The sequence below is a fragment of the Xenopus laevis genome, chromosome 5S, assembly GCF_017654675.1.
Source record: "Xenopus laevis strain J_2021 chromosome 5S, Xenopus_laevis_v10.1, whole genome shotgun sequence".
Taxonomy (NCBI): Eukaryota; Metazoa; Chordata; class Amphibia; order Anura; family Pipidae; genus Xenopus; species Xenopus laevis.
The window spans coordinates 118,958,279-118,985,606 of record NC_054380.1 but is presented as its reverse complement, the minus strand read 5'-3'; the positions used below and the strand labels follow the sequence as shown (position 1 = coordinate 118,985,606).

The window sequence follows — 27,328 nt, the reverse complement described above, 5'->3', positions numbered from 1 at the left end:
GGCGAATTTATTCGCCAGGCGCAAATTCGCGGGATTTGCGCCGAGCGAATAAATTCGCAAAACGCCCGTGAAAATTCGCGGTAAAAATTCGCCGGCGTCAAAAAATTTTTTTCCGAAAAACGGACGCCGGCGTCAAAAACGGGCGCCGGCGTTGAAAAACGGGCGCCGGCGTCGAAAAACGCCGGCGACGTTTCGCGAAAACGGCGCAAATTCGCCTATCACTACAAATATGTATAGCTTTGTGCAGATTTCTGACTTGTATAGATAAAAAAAACACTTTGGTAATATTTTTAAATCACAGGATACTTTCAATTACAAAGTGGACATTGGCAACAAGAGTAAATTCAACAAGAAAAACATATATTTTCAATGTAAGTGCACATATTGTTAACTAATTAATTAATTAGTTGTTCTACACAAAACTACCCTACTTCAGAACTTTGCAAGTTAATGTGGCATATTTACTAAAGGGCGAAGTGACTAACGCTGGTGACGATTCGCCAGCATTACCGCTTTTAGGCACTTGGCCGGTTTACTAACAGGTGCAGGCGTAACTTCGCTTGTGAAAAAGACAGACGCACTCTATCACCAGACAAATTTTTGCTCCGGTGAATGGACTGTAAATTCACTAAGATGCGGATTTTACTGAATGTTACCTCTTTTGCCAGACTTGCCTTCACCAGCTCAGATCAGGTTAAGTGCATTGGAGTGCATAAATCTTCCTCAATCTTCTGCCACTCACAGCATATTTTAAGTGGAAAAAGTTTCACAATCGCAAAAAAAAAAATAATTGCGAAACGCATTAAAGTCAATGGCCGTCAAAATTATATTTGATACGCAACAATTTTTATACCCTTGACTATTTTGTCCAAATGCATTAAAGTCAAAGAGTGTCCGAATAATTGTGACACGCAGCAATTTTATGCACGCAACAATTTTGACGCGCAACAATTGTTGTTTTTTGTCACAGCAGATTTTTCAGCAGCAAATTTTTGCTGTAGTTTCGCAAATTGATTCACCGGCTGTGAAACGGGGAAATTTTATGCAAATCCATGCTTGCTGAATTTATTCACCCATAACTATTAAACATCCTAGATGTGAATACCAGTGGCCTGTAAAGCATGTGGCCTGTGCAGACATTTTTGATCATAATACATTGTTATTATCTGGTCCAGAAGCAAAGTAAAATTATTTTAATGAAAAAATATTGAAATTCAGGGAAATCCAGGAATTTCATATTTATTACATGTAGTTATATATGCAGACCTATGTGTATATGAATGCACATTTCTTAAATTCCTGTCTACTCCAAAGGATTGTAATTAACCCCCATTTAGCTAATAGGGTTACATTTCAAAGAGGAACTGTTTGTACAGTTTTTATCAGTAAAAGGGACATCTAAAGAAATTAGCTGATTTTCCTGTTTAACCTGGATTTTCCTGTTTAACCTGTCATCAGACAATCAGAACCATTCCCCATGTTTGGTCAATGGCATAGAAACAGTATAACATTGGAATTGGTTTTTGGCTGAAGAGAAAGGGGAAGGAGAGCAGAAGAGAAAGGGGAGAGGAAGGGAAGCAGAGGAGAAAAAAAGGGAAGCAGAGGAAAAGAGAAAGGGAAGCAGAGGTGAAGAGGAAGGGAAGAAGAGGGAGAGAGAGAAGGAAAGAAGTGTAACCTGTAGGAACATTTTGAAAGATCTCTGTATAATTTGCTGTGTCTGGGCGGAATAATCTGAATAAATAGTTTCATCTCTGGGAACCTTAGTTGCATCCTTTACCTGGCTGTGGTAAATTGCTGACTCTACATTTCATAACACTATACAGATACTTGGATATATCTATAAAATACACAACATTTTGGTGCTAGTGACCAGAAGAAGCGTTAATGATTAGTGACCCAAGAGCCTGCAAGCCCTGTGGAGCCCTGAAGGAAGGAAGGTTGGAACCCTAGGACTGTGGTCTGGAGACTTGTGACAGTGAACCTCAAGGGTTAGTAAGAACATTGTTGTTTTTTTTTTACTTATTTCTTGTTAGCATTTTTTTTTCTATATAATGGCTGCAGTTGTGGATAAAAGCAATAAGGGAGAAAATGTCCGCATGTGGTTAATAAATGATATTAAAAAACATGGGGGACCATATGAAATCCCACAGGAATGTAAAGATTCATGGGATTTAATGAGAATTTTTATAGCTGACAGTGTTTTTGATAAGGACACTAAGGAATCAAAACGTAAAGGAATGGTCCTTCAGGGATTATTATCCTGTTGTTTAAAAATGGCAGAGATTATTAAACAAAAGGATAATGATTTTACAGAACAGACTGACAGGTATGAAACTTTGCTGAAAGAGTCACATGAAAAGATTTCTGAATTATATTGCATGCCATTACTACTGGTGAAGTATGAATTGAAAAGGCCAATCTGTGTGACCATTTAACAAAAACAAATGATGAATTGTCAGTGAAAATACAGGATATTGAAGGAGCTGGAGGAACACAAACATGCAGTAAATATTGCTTTTGATAAAGTTGGTGAAAAATCTGATCAACTTTGTCAAAACAATATTTCCAAATTTAAAGAGCACAAACAAATTTATCCACGGAATGAATTGGATCAAGTATCTAGTTTCCCAGCAGCCCCTGTTGTCACTTCCACTGTATTTATCCTATATACAAAAGAGGACTTATCCCCCTATCCAGTTGCACTGTAGAAAATTAGACACAATATATTACAGTAAAAAGCAATATTTATTAATAACCATGCTAGTGAAACAAATTAAAACATATTTAAAAACCAACAGCGCTGCTGGAAACAAAAATCGGGGAATGCCCTGATGTTAGTTAGTGATCACTATTTTCCATGCTGGTTGAAAAACCTTGCGTAGGTAAAAAAATGTGATTGGAGCAGTATAGATGGTTTAGTATAACGTATTAGATGTAAACTCCCGGCAAAGATAAAGCATTACTTTTCTGCATTAGTGTGAGTTAGTTTCAGACCACATTAAGGGCATACGTGCCAAAATGTCCCTTCTTTTCTATATAAGAAGTATATCCCAAACAGGGTAGGGGCTGGCTCCCCTTGCAAGTCCCTCAGCGGAAGCCCCTTGAGCCGAGGTTAAGTGCAGGGTAAGTAAGGAGTTAGCTGTAGCAAACGCTGGATCCAATGTAGTAGCCTAAGGGCTATATATGCAGAACCCCAGTTCAGTATGCCAGCAAAAGGTTTCCTATACTTGCCCTTGTATGGATATCGTCCGTGGAGTGGAACGCTCACAAATATCCGTCAGATCATCCCCGGGATAAAAAATGCATCCAATCCACAGGGGAATAACACCGCCTTGAGCCCAGCAGCGCCGAACTGCTCAACTTCCACTGTATTAACACTGACAATACAGGTGAGGTACAGCTCATATCAAAGCAATTAAAGCCTCAGGAGATGGATGTTATTGTTAGAGAGATTGGGCAGGTACCAAGGTATGACATAAATAGATTCATGAAATGGTTCTGTGAATTAAAAAGGGTTAGAGAAACATATAACCTGAATACAGACGATATTGATAGAATCTTACAAAGAGTTGTTGGAAATGGTTTGTGGGTTAGGATTGTACAGAACTGTGGACAGCAGCGTAGGACAAAGGATGTTTTTAGAGAAATGCTGAGAGCATTGTATGGCATTACATTGAATGTGTCATTATCTGGTAAGATAAAGCAAATGAAACAGGAATGTCCATATGAGCTATGTGATAGGATAGCCACAATAATGGATCAATTATTAACTGGTAATCCTGTATTTGAAAATGGTGGATTACTCCATAGAGTGATGTTGTTGGAGGCTTTAGAAGAGGATGTCAGGGAAGGTATATTGTCTGTAACATCTGACCCTATAGATTTAAAGGATGTATTGTTAAGGGTAGATAATTTGTGGCGGAAAAGGAATAGAGAGGAATTGTTTTCGCTAGAATTTTTTGAAGTACAACAAAAGAGAGAGTATGTTGGTTTAAGTGGGCCTCAGAGAGGAAAGGTGTCATACAACTCAGACCGGCAGAGAAAAAGAGGGACATATGAACAGGAGAAGAAAGATAGGGCTCCTAGTCAATCCTGGATACCCTTTTCCCAACTGAAAAGAGAGCATGACAAGCTTAAAATGGAATATGAGACCATAAGGGCTGAGAGAGATCTTTTGAAACAAAATGTTTCTGTGCTAGAGGCAGAATTGTCCAAATTAAGGTGTGTTTCTCTTACAACTTCTGAGGGCACATTTACTTTTGGTCGAATATCGAGGTTTAATTAACCCTCGATATTCGACTATCGAAGTTAAATCCTTCGACTTCGAATATCAAAGTCGAACGATCGAAGGAATAATCGTTTGAAGGAATTATCGTTCGATCGAATGATTAAAACCTTTGAATCAAACGATTCTAAGGTTTTTAATCCATCGATCGAAGGGTTTTCCTTTGATCAAAAAAACCTTGGAAAGCCTATGGGGACCTTCCCCAATTAATTATGAGAAGGCAGATAGAATAAATTCTCACCATGATTGCTACATGTGATCAGTTTATTGTTGCACTGGTGCCAGGGTTTGGCCTGGGGGGACAAATTATTGAATGGGACTGGGCATGAGTCAGCTGTCTTTGTCTGTATTGGTGCTGATAATAGAGTTAGAGGACCTTAAAGTATTAGGTTTGCCTGAAGTCTTCGTCAAATTAAAAAAGTTTTGGATTCATAGACTGATTTGCTTGGGGAACAACATTTTTACACATGATAGATTGAACCTCAATAGAGGGGAGGCCCCTGTACTAGGGAAAATAGCAATAAAGCTGGAAAATTGTTTAAACTAGACACAAAAGGAAGGTTTAAAGTATTGTGACAACGTACTCAACAAATGTGCAGGGGTTGAAAAGTATGAATACTAAGGAGAGCTTGATGTTACAATTCAATCTAAATAAAAGTATCAGTATGACAGTAAAATAATTTTCCCTCAAATAAAAACAAATGGCCTGTCATTTCTGGGAGATTCCTGAGAGTTATTGAAGAAAAAAGTTATTGAAATAGTTAAATAGAGATAAACCAACTGTGTCCTATCCATAGTATTCATAGGTGGTAATCTGGGAACATTTGAAATAAATGGCAGGGTGGCGCTGATGGAAAAGTGATTAATTCAAACGAAATATAGTCAGTGCAATGCCTTGTTAGCTGGTTTTTCTAGAAACGCCCCTGATGACCTTTACCTGAATCAGTAAAAAGGCCTGAAGGCCAAGTAGATTTTTTTTTTGACAGGTAACATGGAAGAATTTTTTTTCCGTTAAATTACAAAATAGTAAAACAAGTGCAAACAAGGGCATTATCCTTTATAGCAATCTATATTTTAACAATGTGGCAATCAAGAACTGTGTACCCTGTCTGTCTGCACTAAGGTTAAATATCATTTTTATTTTAAAGGAACTGTAATGGCAAAAAAATTAAAGTAAGGAAAATATAATGTACTGGTTGCACTGCACTGGTACAACTGGTTTGCTTTAGATACTCGACTATAGGTTATATAAACAAGCTATTGTATAGCCATGGGGACAGCAATACAAAGCTGAAAAAGGAGAAAAGGCACAAGATACACAGCAGATAACAGATAAGCTTTATAGCATACAATAGGAATCTTCACAACATATCTGTTATCTACTATGAATCCTGTGCTTAATAATAATAATGCATATCAATTTCCCTGTAATATTCCTAAGTAATAAAAATGCCTCTAATTGGATGATTGAATGTTTCCATCAAAAACTTTCCACTAATTAGCAACTTTGTCTATTTTACAGACCGATCACATTTTAAAACAATGTCAAAAGGCTTCAGATTTTGTATCATACTCCTTATGTTGATGGCCTGTGGATTCTTCTATAGAAACACCAGCAAACAACCCTCTACTATTTTCAAGTCAATTATTTCTCCAGGAAGCAAAAACTCCAGTTCCAGCAGTACTTACTCGGCTACAAATGTCAGTTTCTCTCCCATCAGTTCAATGGATGTTCTAAAAAAGGGAAATGGTATTATATTTATTGAGACAACTGACAGAATGAATCCACCATCTTTGGTATTATGTGCTATTGAATCTGCAGCCCGTGTGTACAAGGATAGGTCTGTTGTGTTCTTCATGAAGGGTTTATCAGACATAAACACAATGGAGGATGAACTTAAAGCACGCAATCATTTCCCTACCCTTTCATCTTTTGATAATGTCTACTTTTTTCCTTTGCAAATGGAAAAATTATTCAATGACACACCACTCATGCCATGGTATAAAAAGGTAAGTTGAGTAAGTATTTATAGCTACAAAACAGAAGCAAACCTCAATGCCAATGTATTGTTAGAAACCCTATAAATATTATAGTGGTAGGATAATCTATGGAAGGGTTATTGGCTCTAACAGATGGAAATACTAGGTAAAATGAATAAAGGCAAGCCACAGCTGGCAATATAGGGGTATATTTATCAAAGAGTGAGGTAAGGGATCACCACAGTCCTCTAGAGTAAAATTCCGCCACTCTCCATTCATTTCTATGGGATTTTGAAAGGCGTATTTATCAAAGGATTTCACTTTCACCCATTGATAAATACTCTTTGGAGAGTGGTGGAATTCCACTCTAGAGTACTGTGGCGATCTCTATCTTCACTCTTTGATAAATATACCCCATAGAATGCAAGAATCCTGCAGCAAAAGGTTGAAAGTGTTGATGCTATAACACATATGCACACTCTAAACACATAACACACAGGGGCCGATTCATCAAGGGTCGAATATCGAGGGTTAATTAACCCTCGATATTCGACTGTGAACTAAAATCGTTCGACTTCGAATATCGGAGTCGAACGATTTTGCGCAAATCCTGCGATCGATCGATCGAAGGAATTTTCGTTCGATCGAACGATTAAATCCTTCGAATCGAACGATTCGAAGGATTTTAATCCAACGATCGAAGGAAAATCCTTCGATCAAAAAATCACAGGCAAGCCTATGGGGACCTTCCCCATAGGCTAACATTGACTTCGGTAGCTTTTAGCTGCCGAAGTAGGGGGTCGAAGTTTTTTTTAAAGGGAAAGTACTTCGACTATCGAATGGTCGAATAGTCGAACGATTTTTCGTTCGAATCGTTCGATTTCGTTCGAATTCGAACGAATTTAACCAATTCGATGGTCGAAGTACCCAAGAAATACTTCGAAATTCGAATTTTTTTCATTCGAATCCTTCACTCGAGCTTAGTGAATCGGCCCCGCAGAGTCCTATTTATAAAATTTTAATTTTTTTTTTATAAAGTTAAAATTTTGGTGGTTTAAAGGTTTTTATACCCATGATTAAACTCACTTTCTCTAAAATCATGAATGCCATGAAAGTTATTAAAAGAACCAAAAATATAAAAAGTTGGTTTAAAAAAAAATGAAAGATGCACTATACCAAAGATTTTGTATAATAGTTTTTCATGCTTTTTAAATGTAATAAATCTTTAAGAAAATTATTTTTTAGAGAAAAAATACAATTTGTGAAAAAATAGTAAATCAGCCTTAGGTGTGGAAATCTAGGGGCACATTTACGTAGCTCGAGTGAAGGATTAGAATAAAAAATACTTTGAATTTTAAAGCATTTTTTTGGCTACTTCGACCATCGAATTGGCTACTTCGACCTTCGACTACGACTTCGACTTCGATTAGAACGATTCGAACTAAAAATCATTAGACTATTCGACCATTCGATAGTCGAAGTACTGTCTCTTTAAAAAAAACTTCAACCACCTACTTTGCCACCTAAAACCTACCGAACATCAATGTTAGCCTATGGGGGAGGTCCCCATAGGCTTTCTAGCCAATTTGTGATTGAAGTAAAATCGTTCGATCGATGGATTAAAATCCTTTGAATCGTTTGATTCAAAGGATTTAATCGAGTGATCAATCGATTTTTTGTTCAATCGTTGGATCGTACTAAATGCGGTAAATCCTTTGACTTCGAAGTCGAAGGATTTTACTTCGACGGTCGAATATCGAGGGTTAATTAACCCTTGATATTCAACCATAAGTAAATGTGCCCCCTAGTAAATCTGCTTTTGTTTTGTGGACTTCTAGGAAATTACCCTAAGTAGTATGTCACCTGCTTTAGAATTTTGCTAGTGAAAACTCATTGCCTTTACTGCCCATTAGCAATGTTTCCTTTCTGCTGCTGTAGTCTCTATGCAGTCTGGGGAATCAAGGGACATTAGTCAATATTTGCAAAGGTCTCAGCCTTCTCAGAAGGAACTTTTATCTTAAGACTTGATGGTCGATCCATTAACAATCGAATTGCTATTTTTTTCCAGAAATTTAAAAAAATCCATGGTTTTCATATATTTCTAAAAAGCTAAAAAAAAAATAATTTGTAAAGGGAAAAAATCTCAAAAACTTTTAACACCAAACTTCGCCAAGCTACCACACATTTTTAGAGCTTTTCAAGGTATTCATATTTTTTACCGCATGATTCAGTGCTTTTTGTTGTTAGCACTTTTTATATTCGTTTCTTTTAATAAATTCAATGACCATCATGGTTTTAGATAAAATCTTTAAAACCTTTAAAATCCAACATTTAACAATTAAACCTCCATGACTGCGTTGACATATAAAACAGAAAGAAAGCACTAGTAATTCATATTTACTAGCATGTAACATCTACTGATTTTCTGTTAGAAAGTAAACATCTGATCTGTGTCAATGTCTTATTAGACATTTAGGAAACTTGGAAACCTTTTGCATCATTTGGAAAGTCAATATGCTGATGAGTTGGGTGGAGCTGTAATAATAAGATCTATGGCAAAGAGGCATTCTGAACTGTATGCAGCAGTTAAACGTGTTCTTGTTTACCAGTGTTTTATTAGGTTTATTCATTGTTTAAATGATTTTAGCAGACTAAGGGGGTTATTTATAGGGATGTAGCGAACTGTTCTGCTGCGAACTAGTTCGCGCGAACTTCGACCGTTCGCGTCCGCCGAATGTTCGCGAACGTTTGAGTTCGCGTTCGATTCGAATACAAGTCGTTCGACCATTCGACCATTCGAATTCCTTCGACCGCTAAAAATCGAACGATTTCCATTTGTTCGAACGATTGTAAGCATTCGATCGAATGAAAAGCATTTGATCGAATGGCTTCGATCGTTCGATTCGAATGAAAATCCTTCGATCGAATGATTAAAATCCTTTGATCGTTCGAATCGAACGATTTTAGCGGGTGTTCGAAGTTCGCAAACTGTCCGCGAACGTTCGCATTTTTTGCCGGTGTTCGCGAACGGCGTTCGCGAACACCAAATCGGCAGTTCGCTACATCCCTAGTTATTTATTAAAGTTTGAATTCCAAAAATTGTTGGGTATGTTTCTTGGTACATTTTACAGGTGAAATATATTGAAAATTAAAATTTAATACAAGCGTCCTCATACTGAAGTAAGAATCTTTTACTATTCCTCTCTCATCATCTATTTCTCTTCATTCTGTCTTCATGGTGCAGATGAATGATCCAATATTTCTTATAAGGAGAGGTCCCTTTCCTAGCAGATGTATTAGAGCTCATTCAAATAACTGATTCCAGTACAAACAAAATCTAACAAAATAACTGCCTTTTGCACAAATCCTGCATGTAGAGAGAGTATATACTGGTGTCTGGTGATTTTAATAAAGTGAGCTCTAATACATCTTCTAGACAAAAGGAGCCCCCTATAAAATATATCGGATTATTAATCTGGCACCCAACTCCCAAATGAAGAAAGAATGAGGAGAGAAAGGTACTGAGAGAGGAATAGTGAAGATAAATTTGATTATTTCAGAAAGTTTCATATTTCAGTATGCTGAAGCTAATATTAAATTTAAATTTTCACAATAGTTCCCCTTTAACTTTAATGCTTACTCAATAAAAAGATGACAAGATACGAGTGACCTTTCAGGGTTCCCCCCTCCAAACAATTTAAGCAGAAACTCAAAACGAATAGTCAAGGTCACATTTTTTTGGGGGTAAAAATCGAATTTCTCCCTTCTTTTTCCATTTGCTTGGAAACTATTACTTGCTGTGCCAATTGTCCATCCATTGGCCACATCTGTAATTCCATATATTATAGGAATGATTTATTTTTTACCAGTAAACTGTTAAAATAAATATGTAAAGTTGTTGGATAATATTCACATAGACTTTCCTAAAATGGGGATTTATGAAAAATTAAGTTGGCTTTTTTTCTTGATTCTATAAAAAAATGCAAAAAAAACCACAGAAAGAAAAAAAAGTGCAAGTAGTTTTAGAAAAAAAAAACCATGGCAATTAAAAACTAACAAGATTGTGTAGAAGTCTATGGGAATATTCTTTAACAACTTTATTCATTTTAACAAATTACTGGGAAAAAGGGAAGAGAAGTAAAAAAACCTCCAATTATAAATCAAACTACTACTTACAGATGTGGCTAATGGATGGACAAGTAATACAGTACATTGAAAATAAATGCAAAAATTTTATTTTGTTTCTGTGAAAAATGCAAACTCTACTATATGGTTCAAGTCCTTTCTTTAATAAGATAGAGCTTAAGCTCCCCCCCCCCCCCGAAAAGTTGCTCTCCTTTTGTCAGCATTTAATAAAAGTGTACGAGTAGTCAATGGGAGTTGTTCTAGCCAAAATTAAAATGTTTTTTCGATTTGAGTTTTTTTAACCTCTGAAAATGATGAGGAGAATATAAATTGAATTAATTTGAGTTTCTCTTAATCAGATTACATTGTTTAATTCAAATTTTTAAGAATTAAGCAAACATTCGAGTTCTGTAAAAAAAAGTTTATTTGAATGAAAGAAAAATCTCTAAAAATCTAAAATTTTAATTTAAATAACTAAGCCTTCTCAATTTTAATTTAGATCTAAGTATACAATAAATCAAAAGGGTCTTGTCATTTTAAGTCGGATTTCTTTTTTTTAAAGGAACCCATAACCTTAGTTGAGCAATTCGAAACATTTTATTTCACAGCCCTGACCTTTTTCATGTATTTCCACATGTAGCCATTTGCAATATTTTAAACACATGATTATATGAGTCATAGATATATTCTTAGGTAATAATTTACATATCTGCTTATAATTACCAAAGTTTACTTTACAAAAAAATCAAGCATTTTCTACAAAACCTGAATGTTTTTAGATTTATTTGTAAATGTTTTAGATTTGTTTGTCATTTGCTATTCTCTTCATTGGTTCCCTGACTTCTGTAGCAGAAATCATCGGTTGAATAATAAGTGATCTTATATAGCCAGACCTTAGTACTGGTTTTTAGCCTTTAGGTCTCAATATCTTTGTTAACCCCTCTTATGAAATATTTCTTCTAGCAATAACAAACACATTATTTTGACCTCTGTAATCATAAAGAAATAGAGATAGATTTTTCAAATATAGAATAACAAGGTTACGGCATCTATTTAGCACCTTCAATTATAAAATTACATTTTGCCAAGTGCTCACAGAACATAGTGTACTGGCAAACCTCATTGATTCATGGTCAAAGATAAAATCAGGGCACTTATAATTAACTTTGCTAATTAAATAGTAATTTTGTGTAATAGTCAAAGTCAAAGTAAACTTTATTGTCATCTCAGCAGTATACGAATACACAGTGAGACGAGACGACATGGCTCCAGCTAGTACATATTACAAAAAGGCACTTAAAAATACACAATAAATATGTAAACATTTGAAATGTGCAATATATTGGCAGAAATTGGATATATACATGTGTAAACCTTTAGAATTGTGCAAATAAATTAACAGTTCACAAAGTTAAGTTCACAGTTCAGGTGTGTCTGGAATGTAGTGGGAGGGCAGGCAGTGAGTTGAGGAGTCTGATCACTTGTGGAAAATAGTGTCTGCCGGATGGGAGCAGCGTGAACAGTCCGTGTGAGGGGTGTGTGGAGTCCAGTGCAATGCAGGAGGCCTTTCTTGCACAGCGCTTGTGGAAGATGTCCTGCAGTGATGGAAGAGCCACTCCAATGATGTTGCCAGCTGCTCTGACAGCCCACTGTAGACTTTTCCGGTCAGCGGCACTGGCACTACTGTACCAGATGGAGATGCAGCTTGTCAAGTCACTCTCTATGGTGCCCCTGTAGAACACTGTGTAGGTGGGAGGTGGAAGGCTGGCCCGTTTCAGTCGTCTTGGGAAGTGGAACTTTGTCACTGATACGAACAGACTGAGGCCTCTCTGACAGAAAGTCCAAGATCCAATTGCACAAAGAGGTGCTTAATCCCAGCTCGCTTAGTTTCCCACTCAGCTTTTGAGGGATGATGGTATTGAATGCTGAGCTAAAGTCTATAAACAGCATTCTCAAATAACTGTCTTTCTTGTCCAGATGAGTTAGTGAGAGGTGGAGTACAGAAGATATGGCATCCTCAGTTGACCTATTTGGCCGATATGCAAATTGTAGTGGGTCCAGTGAGCGGGGGAGGGTGCTCTTGATGTGTGCCATCACAAGTCTCCTGAAGCATTTCATGATGACCGGGATTAGTGCAACAGGGTGGTAGTCATTCAGGCAGGTTTCTGAAGATTTCTTTGGCACTGGAACAATGGTGGTGGACTTAAAGCATGTGGGTATGATCATCTGGCTTAGCGATGTGTTGAAAATTTCAGTGAAGACGTCAGCCAGCTGATCAGCACAGTCTCTGAGCACACGACCAGGAATGTTGTTTGGTCCGGCAGCCTTTCGTGGCTTGACCTTGGTTAAGGTTCACCTCATGTCGCCGTGGGTAGACAGATGACTTTGTCGGTGAGAGGAGGTGTGGCTTTCCTCACAGGCTCTTTGTTTAATGCGTCAAACCGTGCGTAGAACTTGTTCAGTTCCTCTGGGAGTGTGGCATCTTTGTCGCTGTTGCTCCACGCAGGCTTGTACTGTGTGACAGCCTGAATGCCTTGCCATAAGTTGCGTGAGTCTTTGGTGTTATCGAAATGATTTTGAATCTTCAGTGTGTACAAGAGGATGGTTCAAGAGAAGTTGGCCCTGGCTGTTTTAAGAGCAGCTCTGTCCCCTGACCGGAAAGCAGCATCTCTTAGCCGTGTACTAACCTTTGTAGGCGCCGTGCATGCTCGTGTACACTTTGTCCAAACAGTAGCAAAGTTCACATGTTGAAAGAATTTGGGAAGCACTGACTCAGGTTCGCGTGGTTGAATAAAGCTCGTTACTCGTTTAACCTTTACAAACATATGAGGTGTTATGTGTATCACCCAATAAAAATATGAATTAAAAGTACATTTAAAAAATATTATTCAGTTTTTTATTATCGCTGTTCTATTGCCACCTTCACACATACAGATGAAGCCACTTTGGTTTGTGTGTTTGACACAGAATTACTAAACCCAGATATCCCACTTATCCCATTTAACACAGAAAATTTCGTCACATCATCCCTTCCAATTAAAGTATTCACCATTGTGAAAATGGTGCTTTGATATGCTGATGAAAAGGTTAAAAGCATTTAATGAGTTAAGATGACTTTAGATTTATATATGTCGGCAGCGCACACTACTATTTAAAAGAAGCTTACAAAGCCATGTACAGCGGTGCGTAAGATAGATATAATTAGTTGCAACAACAAAGTTTTTAAAGATCTTATTTTCCGCACACTTCATGTAATATATTAATCAAAATTAATAAATCCTCAGACAGCCCAAAAATATATGATTTAATTTTTTTAGGTTTTTTAATTCCAAATGCAAAAACAGTGAAAAATGCTATACAAATATCAATTTAATAAATACAATTAATTATACCACAATTCATGTATATATAACACCATATATTGTTTGCACCATATTTTTAAAAGAATTAATTTAGCTGCTAATCATTGATTATGCAGATAATGAGGCTTTGAGAAGACAATTAAAAACGCATCATCTGGATCAGCATTCCTTGTTTGTCAAATTGAATTATGTCCATGGTATTAACCTGCTTAAGTAAAAGTCACAATGAAGCGCTTGTTAGTGGTTTTAAACATTGTATGCAGGACATATTCACTTCGTTGCTGATAATAAGAAACAATGTAGCAGAGTGTGGGACGTATGCAAGACGCTTGCAGTCGTAGATACGAAGAGATGTGCCTTTTGAAATACTGCGTGGAAAATCCAGACAGATAAGTAGTATGACCGGCTCAAATAAATTTCAGGTAGTAAGTATAGGGTTGACTGTCAGTCGGCTACACGCCAAGCATACATGACCACCTTATCGGTGTAGTCTCTGTGGCGGTTACGTTGCTCGCAGAGCTATCCTGGCTTGCACTTCCAGAGCCGATCTGAAGAGCCGAAGATCCCAGTCACTCCTCGATCCATGTATCTGATTTCCAGATTGTTAAATGTGCTCAAATGATAGCGTTTCTCTCCTCCACATGGCCAACGCGCGTTTCACCTTGATCGGCTTCGTCAGGGCTTAACTTTAGATAACACAGTTTCTTCAGTTAATGACGATGCATTTAACTCACAAATCCAAGTGGCTTCATCTGTACCAACATGTTATTATCCATTTATTGCATATATTAATAATTTTGTAATAAAACCTCAGACATATTCATTTTAACCACCACCTAATAGTTAACACGTCCAAGTTTATAATTTATGTTCTACAATAAATTAGTTTAAGGTGTGGTTGCCTAAGGAATGATCTACATTTAATTTATACAGTATATTCCATTACTGCCAATTTTCCTAATTTAAGTTGTGGTTATGTTTTCAGCTTATAAACAATCTCACATCTTTGCTATGTCATGTGAAGAGGAATAATGAAACTTTGTTACTGCAGTTTCTAAAAAGGCAGACTCTTCACCTGTTTTTCAGGTTGACCAGAAAATAATGGTGTAAAATCCAGGAAAATGCCAAATCAGAGAAACAAAACTGTAAAATAAGTAAAAACTCAAAATTGGGGAATGTAAAAATTGAGGTCTTGCTGTAGCCACCATAGAAATAGATATCTGTTCATAAGGCTTTCTCTCTGTCTAGACTTTTCTAGACAATTGCATTTTTTTTTGTTAATGAAAAATAATTGTGTTATGATAAAGAAACCATTTAACTCCTCCCTACAGATTTTAAAATTTTGCTTTAGACCCACAAACTAACAAAAATAATGTACTTGCAATATATATATATATATATATATATACACATATACAATCCAAACGTTTTAGCACACCACTGAAGCAATTGACCCAGGTGCTACCAATTGCGGCTGCATACAAAATCTAAAAAGGTAAGGTGCACACTGGGATCCTTTGTAGCTTTTTTAAAAAAGATATATATATATATATATATATATATATATATATATATATATATATATATATATATATATATATATATATATATATATATATAATCAACAAGGGAAAGTTGTGCTCACCACTATTTTTTAAAAACCATTAGGCGGGGGTGAAATGAGGGTGTGACCACAAAATACATATAGTCAACTACAAGAGGTCCTCTGCACTCAACCCATTATCAATATATTTAAGACAGAGACATCTTGTGCATACTGCTACTAAAAAATGCCTTACCCTTTAAACAACACAGGGATTGTTTGTCCATATATTGCAATATATTTAAGCTGGCCAACTACGTCAAAGTCATCCCATATCTGGCCAGTCCTACGCTTAATTTTCATCTGATTCATTAAGAATTCAATTGCTTAATTATACATTTTACAAAGGGACTAAGTTTTACCTGCAACTTACTAGCTGCTTTCAAAGTAAACCTCCCAAACTTGGCTGCCCTTTTATTAGACACCAGTGGGATCACCTGACTATAGCTGGGAAGGGTGGGAGCTACAACATGGAGCTGGTCACTGCTCCTGTAGAACTATAACAAACAAGGGAAAGTTGTGCTCAACACTATTTTTTAAAAACCATTATATCTACTACATGATTATATATATAATCATGTAGTAGAACCGGCACTCACCCTCAGAACGTCAGGCCCCGGGTGCTACTTCAGAAATTAGCATATTGGATCATTTAAGAGCACTCACGGGTGTTATGAAGAATACTTTTTATTGGAGTGTTACAATCTACCCCACATATATATATATATATATATATATATATATATATATATATATATATATATATATATATATATATATATATATATATATATATATATATATATATATATATATATATAGAACCATAATAATGGCTGACTAGAAATAGAAGTACTACAAAAAAATTCTTTCTGGATTTGAGTTAGATTTTTTAATTAACCCTCGATATTCGACTGCAGAATTGAAATCCATCGACTTCGAATATCGAAGTCGAAGGATTTAGCACAATTCGTTTGATGGAACGATCAAAGGAATAATCGTTCGATTAAATCCTTTCGAACGATTTGAAGGATTTTAATCCATCGATCGAAGTATTATCCTTCGATCAGAAAAACCTTGTAAAGCCTATTGGGACCTTCCCCATAGGCTAGCATTGGCCTCGGTAGGTTTTAGGTGGCGAACTAGGGGGTCGAAGTTTTTTTTAAAGAGACAGTACTTCGACTATCGAATTTTTAGTTCGAATCGTTCGATTCGAAGTCGAAGGTGGTAGTCGAAGGCCAAAGTAGCCAATTCGATGGTAGAAGTAGCTAAAAAAAACATTCGAAATTCGAAGTTTTTTTCCTCTATTTTCCTCTATTCCTTCACTCGAGCTTAGTGAATGGGCCCCTTCGACTTCGAATATCGAAGTCGAAGGATTTACTGCATTTCCTTTGTTCGTACGATCGAAGGAAAAAACTTTGATTCGAAGGATTTTAATCCATCGATCGAACGATTTTCCTTCGATCAAAAAAAGCTAGGAAAGCCTATGGGGACCTTTCCCATAGGCTAACATTGATGCTCGGTAGGTTTTAGGTGGCAAAGTAGGTAGTCTAAGTATTTTTTAAAGAGACAGTACTTTGACTATCGAATGGTCTAATAGTCGAGCGATTTTTAGTTCGAATCTTCGATGCGAAGTCTAAGTCGTAGTCGAAGGTCGAAGTAGCCAATTCGATGGTCGAAGCAGCTAAAAAAATACTTCGAAATTCGAAGTATTTTTTATTATATTCCTTCACTCGAGCTGAGTAAATGTGCCCCTAAATATAAACATCTTCTGTATGTGCCTAATGCACCTAATCATGATCTTTATGTTAAGCTCCAGCAGCAGGGCTGGATTCACATAACCGGTGCCCCTAGGCCAGCTGTCGTCCATCGCCTCCATCCCCTTCCTTTTATTTGCTCAAATCATCGGGACCTGAGCAATGTAGAATGGAATATGGGAAATTTAAAAAACTATTGTATCTGGTTGGGCAGCATGCCGCCCCCTAAAATCCTGCTGCCCTAGGCATGGGCCTTGGTGGAGTTTCCACAAATCCGGGCCTGTCCACCAGTTAATCTCTGCAGTGAACCCTAATACTCTTACTGGTGTTATGGCAACTTTTTGAAACAAAAATAATCAAGTTTATTAAAACCATAAGCTTATTTAAGTTATAGCAATCACCAAATAGTGCTGGATAAAAGTGGATATTGGTTAGTACAACTTGGCCGCATTGATTCTGGTTCTGATGATTGCGATACACAGTTCTTACTTCCAATCCATCCAGTCTATGTTTTACATTAACAGGAATTGGCAGATAATTGCATAGAGAATCCTCTGATCTGTTGTCAGGATCAGTCGGGACTCAAACTCTGGTTTACACTGTCCAAGACTCTTGCACTTACCGAGTGAGCCACTGGAGGCACTTGGGACTGGTCTTGACCTGGTCATTGTTGTTCCTGTATATCTGCCTGTTCCCAGTATGTCTCCTCCCTTTTCTCCACCCACCTTGTTTACCCTCATGTGTTTCCTATTCCCAATCACCTTCTCTTTATAAACCCCGTCCTGAGCTTTGCGGCTTCCCGCTGTGAACATTACATCTGTACAGTTTGGCAAACATTGCACATTGTACAAAAACAATTGGAGCTTAATAGTCACCACTCCCTTTATTTCCCCTTAATATGAAATGAGGGATTCCAGGAAGTTCATGATATACACCCTTATGAGTGTGTATTATGCGATATTACAGATCTCACAGATGACACAAAGAAAAAATACTTAATGTTTGCCTAGGCTTAACTAAAATACCTGATACTTTCTAGTATCTTACTTTCTCCAGGCATAAAGTTACATGAGCAAAATATTGGTTGAAATTGGAGAGTCCCATAAATGCATAAATAATTTGCCCCCACCTCTAATGGACCTAAAAATAACTTCTTCCTTTCCCTCAACTACAAATACCAAATGCCCTTAAAGTGATACTAACACTAAAAAACTACTAAATATTAATGAACATGGGTAAAAGTTACCTATAGGTCATGTTGATCATTTATTACTGATAGCTCTGCTTTTGTAAGTATCAATTCACAAAATGTTAAAAAATTCGCAAAACTCAAATTTTGATGCTCGTGTCTATTTTGACGCCGGAGTTAAAGTCAATGGGTGTCCGAATAATGTTGACGTGTGACGGTCACACAAATATGGCAGCCCCCTCACAGAGGAACATTGAACATCAGATGGGTAATATAAATGCATTGGACAAATACTTTTATGGCAACATTATAAATATCATACAAAGACAATGTAAAGGTAGATAGAAATTGGTTTAATTTCTGGTATCTCTTTAAGGCACTGCAGTATACAAATATCTCCTAATGCCCTGATAAAAAGAAATGCACTTTAAGCTATCTCAATAACTTTTCTATATTGCTGTGGCATAACTCAAACAAAATTATCTGAGCATTTTCTAAAAAATTATTTGGTTAAAACAATGTAATTTTTATGCTTACTCTCAATACTGTTATTATTCTCTTCATATGTAGGTAAATCCTATATTTGAAAGATATTGGACTCATGTAAGTTCAGATGGATGCAGGTTGGCCCTCATTTGGAAACATGGTGGCATTTATATGGATTCCGACATTATATCAATGCAGCCCATTCCAGATCTGAACTTTCTTGAAGCCCAGTCCTCTCAGTATTCAAGTAATGGTGTTTTTGGATTAATGACTCACCACACTTTTCCTGGAAAAGCATGGAAAACTTTGTGCAGAATTATAATGGGGCAATATGGGGGTAACAGGGCAGGGTCCACAACTTTTTACTCGCACTTTAAAGACATTTTGTGTCATTCCTCAGTTTAAGTCAACAGAGGATGATAAATGTGGACTGGAAACATCTCTGTTTTGAATCCTCAGAGATTCTATCCTATTCTATACTCAGCCTAAAAAAGCTACTATATGATGTCTGCTAAAATGTGCCAACTTTCAATGATTTTTATGCCTTGCATCTGTGGAATTTTATGAATCGAGAAAAGAAAAGTATGGTTCCTGAAAGTAACACACTGATAGAACATCTCTACCAACAGTATTGTCCCACAACCTATGGTGCTCTTAAAAGGAATGGGACTATACATGCATAAACCCCTCTAACACACAGCTGGCTCCCTGAGCCCTCTAAACAATATTTAAAGTCTTGTGAAATCCTTGCTGTGCATTTAAAATACTGTATATCAACCTTTTAACATCTATGGAATACAAAGAACAGATTTCCAAATACACATGTCCACATTTTTCTTTGTTTGAAATGCCCCCACACACCAAGGTGCATATTTGTGATTCCTCAAGCTTTATGGTCAACCAAAAGGATCATAGTTGGACCTTTAATTTTTTTGCAAAAACCCACTAAATAAATATACAGATATACATGCTATGCAAGGGCGAGAAACGGATTTGAAATGTCTTCGATTATTTTACTTTATATCTAGCCCATGTGCTTTTTTTTTTCTTACAAAGCATTTAACCAATTGGGCCTTTATTATGTGGTGGTCTTGTCTCAAAAATGGACAATGTCTTAATAATTTTTTCTTCTAAGTTCCTATATGAACAGGGCTGAGCCCCATTGCTCTGTATGGCAGTATGGAGCTGATCATCTTAAAACAAACATATTCTAAAAAAAATTATACAGAGTTCAGCTTTCATAAATCAAGTAATTGAAGACATTTATTGACAATTCTTTTGGATTGCCCAGTTCAATTTAGATTGCCCAGTTGAATTTTTACTAGAACTTCTAAGAAATAAATGTAGAAGCGCAAAGGGGTGTTATTCATGGCTTATCTGAGGTACATTGTGTTTGTATAAATAGTTATTACAAATTTTTATTTAAATGTTTGATTTGACTTTGGAAAAAAAAGATTTTTTTTAAATATTGGACTATTTCTTAAATGAACAAAATGTTTTGCAGTCTTTATAAATATAAAAAAAAATATAGACTGAGGAAAAAAAAAAGCAATACGTGCCTAAATTCCTACTCTTTTTGTAGACTTATTAACTAAATTATTTATTTTTATTTTAATAGTAACTTATGTTGGTAATTTATTTACCAGGACCTCGTTACAAAGCAAAATTCAGAAGAAAAGGCTTTTTAAAATAACTAAAAAATTATTTGGTTAAAACAATTTAATTTCTATGCTTACACTCAATACTGTTATTATTCTCTTCATATGTAGGTAAAGCCTGAATTTGAAACATATTGGACTCATGTAAGTTCAGATGGATGCAGGTTAGCCCTCATTTGGAAACATGGAGGCATTTATATGGATTCTGACATTATATCAATGCGGCCCATCCCAGATGTGAACTTTCTTGCAGCTGAATCTCAAGTAATGGTGTTTTTGGATTAATGACTCACCACATTTTTTCCTGGAAAAGCATGGAAAACTTTGTGCAGAATTATAATGGAGCAATCTGGGGGCATCAGGGTCCACAACTTTTTACCCGCATTCTAAATCAGTTTTGTGTCATTCCTCAATTTAAGTCTACAGAGGATGTTAAATGTGGAAACATTTCTTTTTTACATCCTCAGAGGTTCTATCCTATTCCATATCCAGCCTGGAGAAGATATTATGATGTCTGGCAAAATGTGCAAACTTTCAATGATTCTTATGCCTTGCATCTCTGGAATTTTATGAATCAAGAAAAGAAAAGTATGGTTCCTGGAAGTAACACACTGATAGAACATCTATACAAACAGTATTGTCCCACAACCTATGGTGCTCTTGAAAGGAATCAGTCAATTTATGGTTAGTTATTTATTAAAACGTATTTACTATATACAGTAGGTAAAGATGGAAACCTGTGACCTGTTGAACTTGCCCTGTTCTGTGACGACAACCATTTGATGATGTTCAAAATGTTCATGCCTGCATGAAGGAATTCCAAGACTACCATCTAGCATTGTGTCTGACTCCCAGAAAGCTTCTAAAGTTTATTGCCCAACAATGGGACTCACAGCTCTGCCTTATGTGAAAGTTGAAATCTGATTTTGGGTATGAAAGCAGTGTTATGTGTGTAGCATGAGGCATGTGAATGCCTTCTGTTTTCAGAGGGATTTACATTGCATGGCTTTTTGGCTCCTTTTAGTCCATCTCACCCTAACCAGGTTGGTTTCTCTACTTCACTGTTCCAATATCAATATCTGTGAGTTAAAATCTAATTTTTGGTACTAAAGCAGTGATATGTGTGCAGCATGAGACATGTGAATTAGTGATGGCGAATTTCTCCTATTTGGCATCGCCAAAAAAAATTGCAAAATTCGTGAAACAGCAAAAAATTCATGAAAAAAACATGAAACTCAAAAATTGATGCCAGCGTCAATTTTGCCACTCGCATAAATTTTGACGCCATCGTTAAAGTCAATGGGTGTCTGAATAGTGTTGACGCTCTGCTGTTTTGTCGGGAGCAAATTTTCAGACGTGCGTCCAAAATTTTTTGACGCTGGTGCATTTTCACTGGAGTTTTCCAAATGTATTCAACGGCCCATCACTAATTCGAATAGCTTCTGTTTTCAGAAGAATTTACACTGCACCCTAAAAGTGACTTAAAAAAAAAACAACAAAAACAAGCTGCAAATAACTGCTGTGTTCCAGTATTTTAAAGTGATACCTAAACGTTCCTATAAAAATCACAGGAACGTGTCAGTATCAAGTACTTTCTGCAAACGGAATAGTTCGCCTGAGGGAAAATATTCCGGGTGCAGCAACTGCTTGATACAGAGACGTTCCTGTTATTTTTATAGAAATGTGTCAGTATTGCTTTAAACAAATAAAGCATCTTTTTGAGGCTAATAATTAAGAAAAAACTCTTTCTTATTTAAATAGATAAAGGTATTTCAAGGGAATTTTTATGAAGTATTTGTGCAAAATCTTGGGAAAATCTAAATTCCAACTTTTATGTTTATTACTTGTTTATTATTTAAAAGTGAGGTGTTGAATGTATTATTTTTTACTCACTCAGGGACTCTTATTCTTGTAAAAAAAGAGAAATTAAATTCACAATCACTTTTACCATATTAGGAGTTGAATTGTTTTTTTATGTCACAAAATCATTAAACAACATATTCACAATTATCTGAATGCCATTTTATTTTATATGTCGCCCGAAACCAAAATGTTAATTCTATTAAAAGTGTACAAAGCCACCACATGCACAAAATGGATTCAAGTTTTTGAAAATGTGATGTTCACCCTTGAGTTTACTCTTAGGGGGTTATTTCTCAAAATTTGAAAATATCTCATTATTTTCTGAAATCTACTCCTACCAAATTCGCACGGGCTATTTCCCCTTATTTATCAATACGTTTTCCCGAAAATTTCCTGTGTGGGAAAGAACTGAAAAAATTCTTGAAAAATTCAAATCGTACAAATTTTTCAGATTTAACACCTGATTTTTTCAGATTTTTGCCTAAAAACCACAAAATCTTCAGATTTTTGCACAAAACCCACCACAGATCAGGATATCTTTGGGACTTCTCCCTTTGACTTTTATATAACCTCAGCAGGTCTGAGATGCCGGATTTTCGGATTCTGACTTTTCCATCCTCAACCCCCTTAGTATGATATAGAGAGTGAAATTCTAAAACAATCTGCAATTGGTTTTAATTTTTTATTATTTGTGATTTTTAAATTATTTCCCTTTTTATTCCGCAGCTCTACAGTTTGTTATGTCAGAAATTTGGTTGCTAGGGTCCAAATTACCATAGCAACCATGTATTAATTGAATAAGAGACTGGAATATAAATAAGAGAGGTCTGAATAGAAAGATGAGTAATAAAAAAAAGTAATTATAATAAATGTTTAGCCTTACAGAGCATGTGTTTATTAGATGAGGCCAGTGACCCCCATTTTAAAGCTGAAAAGAGTCAGAAGAAAAAGGCAAATAATTAAAAAAACTATAGAAAATAAATAATGAATACCAATTGCTTTTTTTTTAATTTGTCATTCTAAAACATAGTAAAAGTTTACTTACAGGTAAACCATCCCTTTAACTCCGATTTAGATCCAATAAGATATCTTTCTTCAATATCAGTTTACTCCAGTTCAGGTAACTGTTCCATCAGGTTCAGATTAAGTCCACGTAGCTTGAATCTTTGAGTTTAACATGGGCAGGAAAATTGGAGGCCAGTGTAGGGAGCAATGTTGCATCCAAAGCAGCTGATCAAATCATTTATTCCAGAACCTGCAACAGGTTTTAAAGAAAGTACACAAAAAAGCATGTCTGTCTGCTCACTGGTGCGTAAAACTATATATATATAAATATATATATATATATATATATAAATATATATATATATATATATATATATATATATATATATATATATATATTGTGCCTATATCTCTTAGACACAGAGCCTCAAAAGGCCTCAAACTACCTTGTTATTAGGGCTCTGTCACAAACAAAAACTTGAGGAGCAGGCACTCGAAATAAAAACATTCTTCCACCAGAGGAATAAAATCAAGTAGAAAAGGCTTATTATGTCCAGATATACAGCCTGTATATCTGGAAATAATAAACTTTTTCTACTTGATTTTATCCACTTGAAGAATATGTTGAGTGCCTACTCCACAAGTTTTTAGGTTGATCCACTCCCTTTGGTGAGGGCTCAGGGTGGTGCACATGGGCCTCTTCCTCAGTGTGGTGAGTTATTGCAATATTGGGACCTTTGATTAGTTCATCCTTACTCTGTCACATAGAGCCATGGTTATTAGACCAGCACCTACTTGGGTACCCAGGATATGGACCTGCTAGGCAAATAGAATGCCCAATGGAAAAAAAACCCTCGTCCAATTAATACCCCCAGGCCCATCCCAATCTTCTGTAGTCCTGCCTCTGATGGGTTTTAACCCAGTCCACGGTTCATAAAAATCACCAAATCACTCCCTCACAATTCACCCTTTGTGGTTAAAATTTTTTGTGACCCCCAAATGCAAATGTTGGGGAAATGAGCACTATGCGGGATCATTTTGCTCCCTCTAGTGCTGTAGAACTTGGATCTGATATATTAGTACTTTTCTTCCTTTTCCCTTACAGGGAATTTTTTAACAATGGAAGAACTGATGTGTTAGATGGTGAGATTAGGAATTGGTTGGATGGTGAAAAGATCATTTTATGGGACATTGAGGATACCATACTAATGATATTGCTTTTTATGGAGAAATCTGTATGGAGGCTGGACAGTGAGTGTGTAGCTCTTGTGTGTTACTTATATTCTTGGAAAGAGTGTCACACAAATAAATACAGTCTGTGAAACTACATCTACTATAAATATAAGTATTATTTTGACCTAATTTAGTAATTTTGTAAGTCAAGAAAAAATGCTCTAAATAAAAAGGTTTTGCTGTGTCTAGTTTCACTGATGCACCGGTTAATGCAAATGAGGAGAAAGGAAGAGCACACAGAGGTGTAACGTAGCTCTTGACTAATGATGGGCGAATAAATTTGCCTAGCGTGAACTGCGAATTTCCACGTTTTGCCGCCGGTGAATACATTTACGAAACTCCTGCAACAACCTTGTATGTTTTCTTATTAAATAGCTGAGATGATATATTATATACAGGTTTGGGGTCCGTTGTCCAGAAACGCATTATCCAAAATTACAGAAAGGATGTCTCCCATAGACTCCATTTTATCCAGATAAACCAAATAAAAAAAACAAAATTCTCTGTAATAGTAAAATAGTACCTTGATCCAAAACTAAAATATAATTAATCCTTATTAGGGATGTCGCGGACTGTTCGCCCGCGAACTAATTCGCGCGAACATCGACTATTCGCGTTCCGCGAATGTTCGTGAATGTCGCGCGACGTTCGCCAATTTGGGTTCGCCTTAGCTGGCGCTTATTTTTGCCCTCTCACCCCAGACCAGCAGATACATGGCAGCCAATCAGGAAGCTCTCCCTCCTGGACCACCCCCACACCCCCTGGACCACTCCCCTTCCATATATAAACTGAAGCCCTGCAGCGTTTTTTCATTCTGCCTGTGTGTGCTTGGGTAGCTTTGCTGGCTAGTAATCTACCTTCTACTGCAGTGCTCTGTATGTAGCTGCTGTGGGCAGCTGTCCTGCTGCTGATGCTGTGTGAGCTTGTTCACATTCTGTCTAAATATCAATAATAATACCGTCTCCAGAAACACCACCTGAGTGACGTTTTCCAAGCAGCAATAATATATTCCGTATCCACTGCTGTAGTGTATACGTTGCCCTTGCAGGCATTGTTTGCCCAGTCTTTAACCAAGTGCCACCTAGCTGTGTGAGCTTTTTCACATTCCGTGTCCAGAAACATCACCTGAGTGACGTGGTGTGATTTCTGCCCTTTACAGCACAAAACGCAGCGCTGTGTCAACAATGTATTTTTCAGATACATTTTTGCCCTTGATCCACCTCTGGCATGCCACTGTCCAGGTCGTTGCACCCTTTAAACAACTTTAAAATAATTTTTCTGGCCAGAAATGTCTTTTCTAGCTTTTAAAATTCGCCTTCCCATTGAAGTCTATGGGGTTCGCGACGTTCGCAAACTATTCGCATGTTTTGTCGCAAGTTCGCGAATATGTTCGCGAACATTTTTTCCGCCGTTCGCTACATCCCTAATCCTTATTGGAAACAAAATCAACCTATTGGGGTTATTTCATGTTTAAATTATTTTTAAGTATGGAGATCCAAATTACAGAAAGATCCATTATCAGGAAAACCCCAGGTCCCGAACATTCTGGATAACAGGTCCTATACCTATACTTTCAATTAGTTTTTATTTATTCAACTGATAAATTCATCACATTCAAACATATTGCCAGATGAGTGCAAATAATAAGTACAGGTATGGGATCCATTATATGGAAACCAATTATCCAGAAAGATTGGAATTAAGGGAAGTCCATCTGCCATAGACTCAATTTGAATCAAATAACACCAATTCCCAATTCAAAAAAGATAATTCCTTTTCTCTGTAATAATAATAGTGCCTTGTACTTGATCATAACTAAGATATAATTAATCCTTTTTAGAGGCAAAACAATACTGTTGGGTTTATTTACTGTTTAAATGATTTAGCCTGTCACTTACTTTATGGAGATCTGAATTATGGAAAGATCCCTTCTCCAGAAAACAGATAACAGGTCCTATATCTGTATTTTATTTTTTACTTATCTGTTTTGGGGGCATTTCAATATATATTAAACACCTTCTCAGAGGTATCAATTAGTGAAAGTAGTGTGTGTGTGTGGTGGGGGGGGAGAATTCCAGAGAAATGTAGCAAGGAACCATATACTTTAGCCTTTTATAATAGAAAATGAAGCTGCTATTTGCCCTAAAATGCACATTATATTGAAATATAGTAAGGTTAAAAAAATCACTTGAATATTACCGTAAATAGCACTTAAGACTAGTGATGAGCGAATTTCTCCTGTTTCGCTTTGCCAAAAAATTCACGAATAAAACGGGGAAAAATTCACGAAAAATTAGTGAAACTCGAAAAGTCAATTTGGACACGGGGTTAAAGTCAATGGGTGTACGAATAGTGTCGACGCACGGCGATTTTGATGCAAGCAACTTTTCAGACGCATGGCCAAAATGTTTTGACCTCTGCAAATTTTCGTTGCCAAATTTACTCGGAAGTTTCATGAATATATTTGCTGGCGGCAAAATGTGGAAATTCGCTGCAAATTGATTCGTCCATCAATACAATACCCTGCTCAATTAATGTTACTTGAACAGCACCAAATAGCACTAAATAGTACAGAGAAACAACTCAGAATTTCTCTCTTTCAGGCTAAGATTAATATATCTGCCCTTAGCCAATTAAAACTGCTCAGGGCTTCAATTTTTTCCAAGATTGAATGAAATACACTAGTTTTGAGCTTACAAATCCATGAAAAACAAGCCATGAGATAAATAGATAGATATACATGAACAGTTGTTCCGGAACATATTCTCTTTGAAAGAGCATT

At 36.4% G+C, this 27,328-nt stretch overlaps 2 pseudogenes; both read left to right on the top strand.

Moving 5' to 3' along the window:
- The first annotated feature begins 1,562 nt into the window (after window positions 1–1,562).
- Window positions 1,563–22,530, top strand: LOC108718209 (annotated as a pseudogene).
- On the top strand, window positions 2,037–5,147 carry LOC108718210 (annotated as a pseudogene).
- Window positions 22,531–27,328: the final 4,798 nt, after the last annotated feature.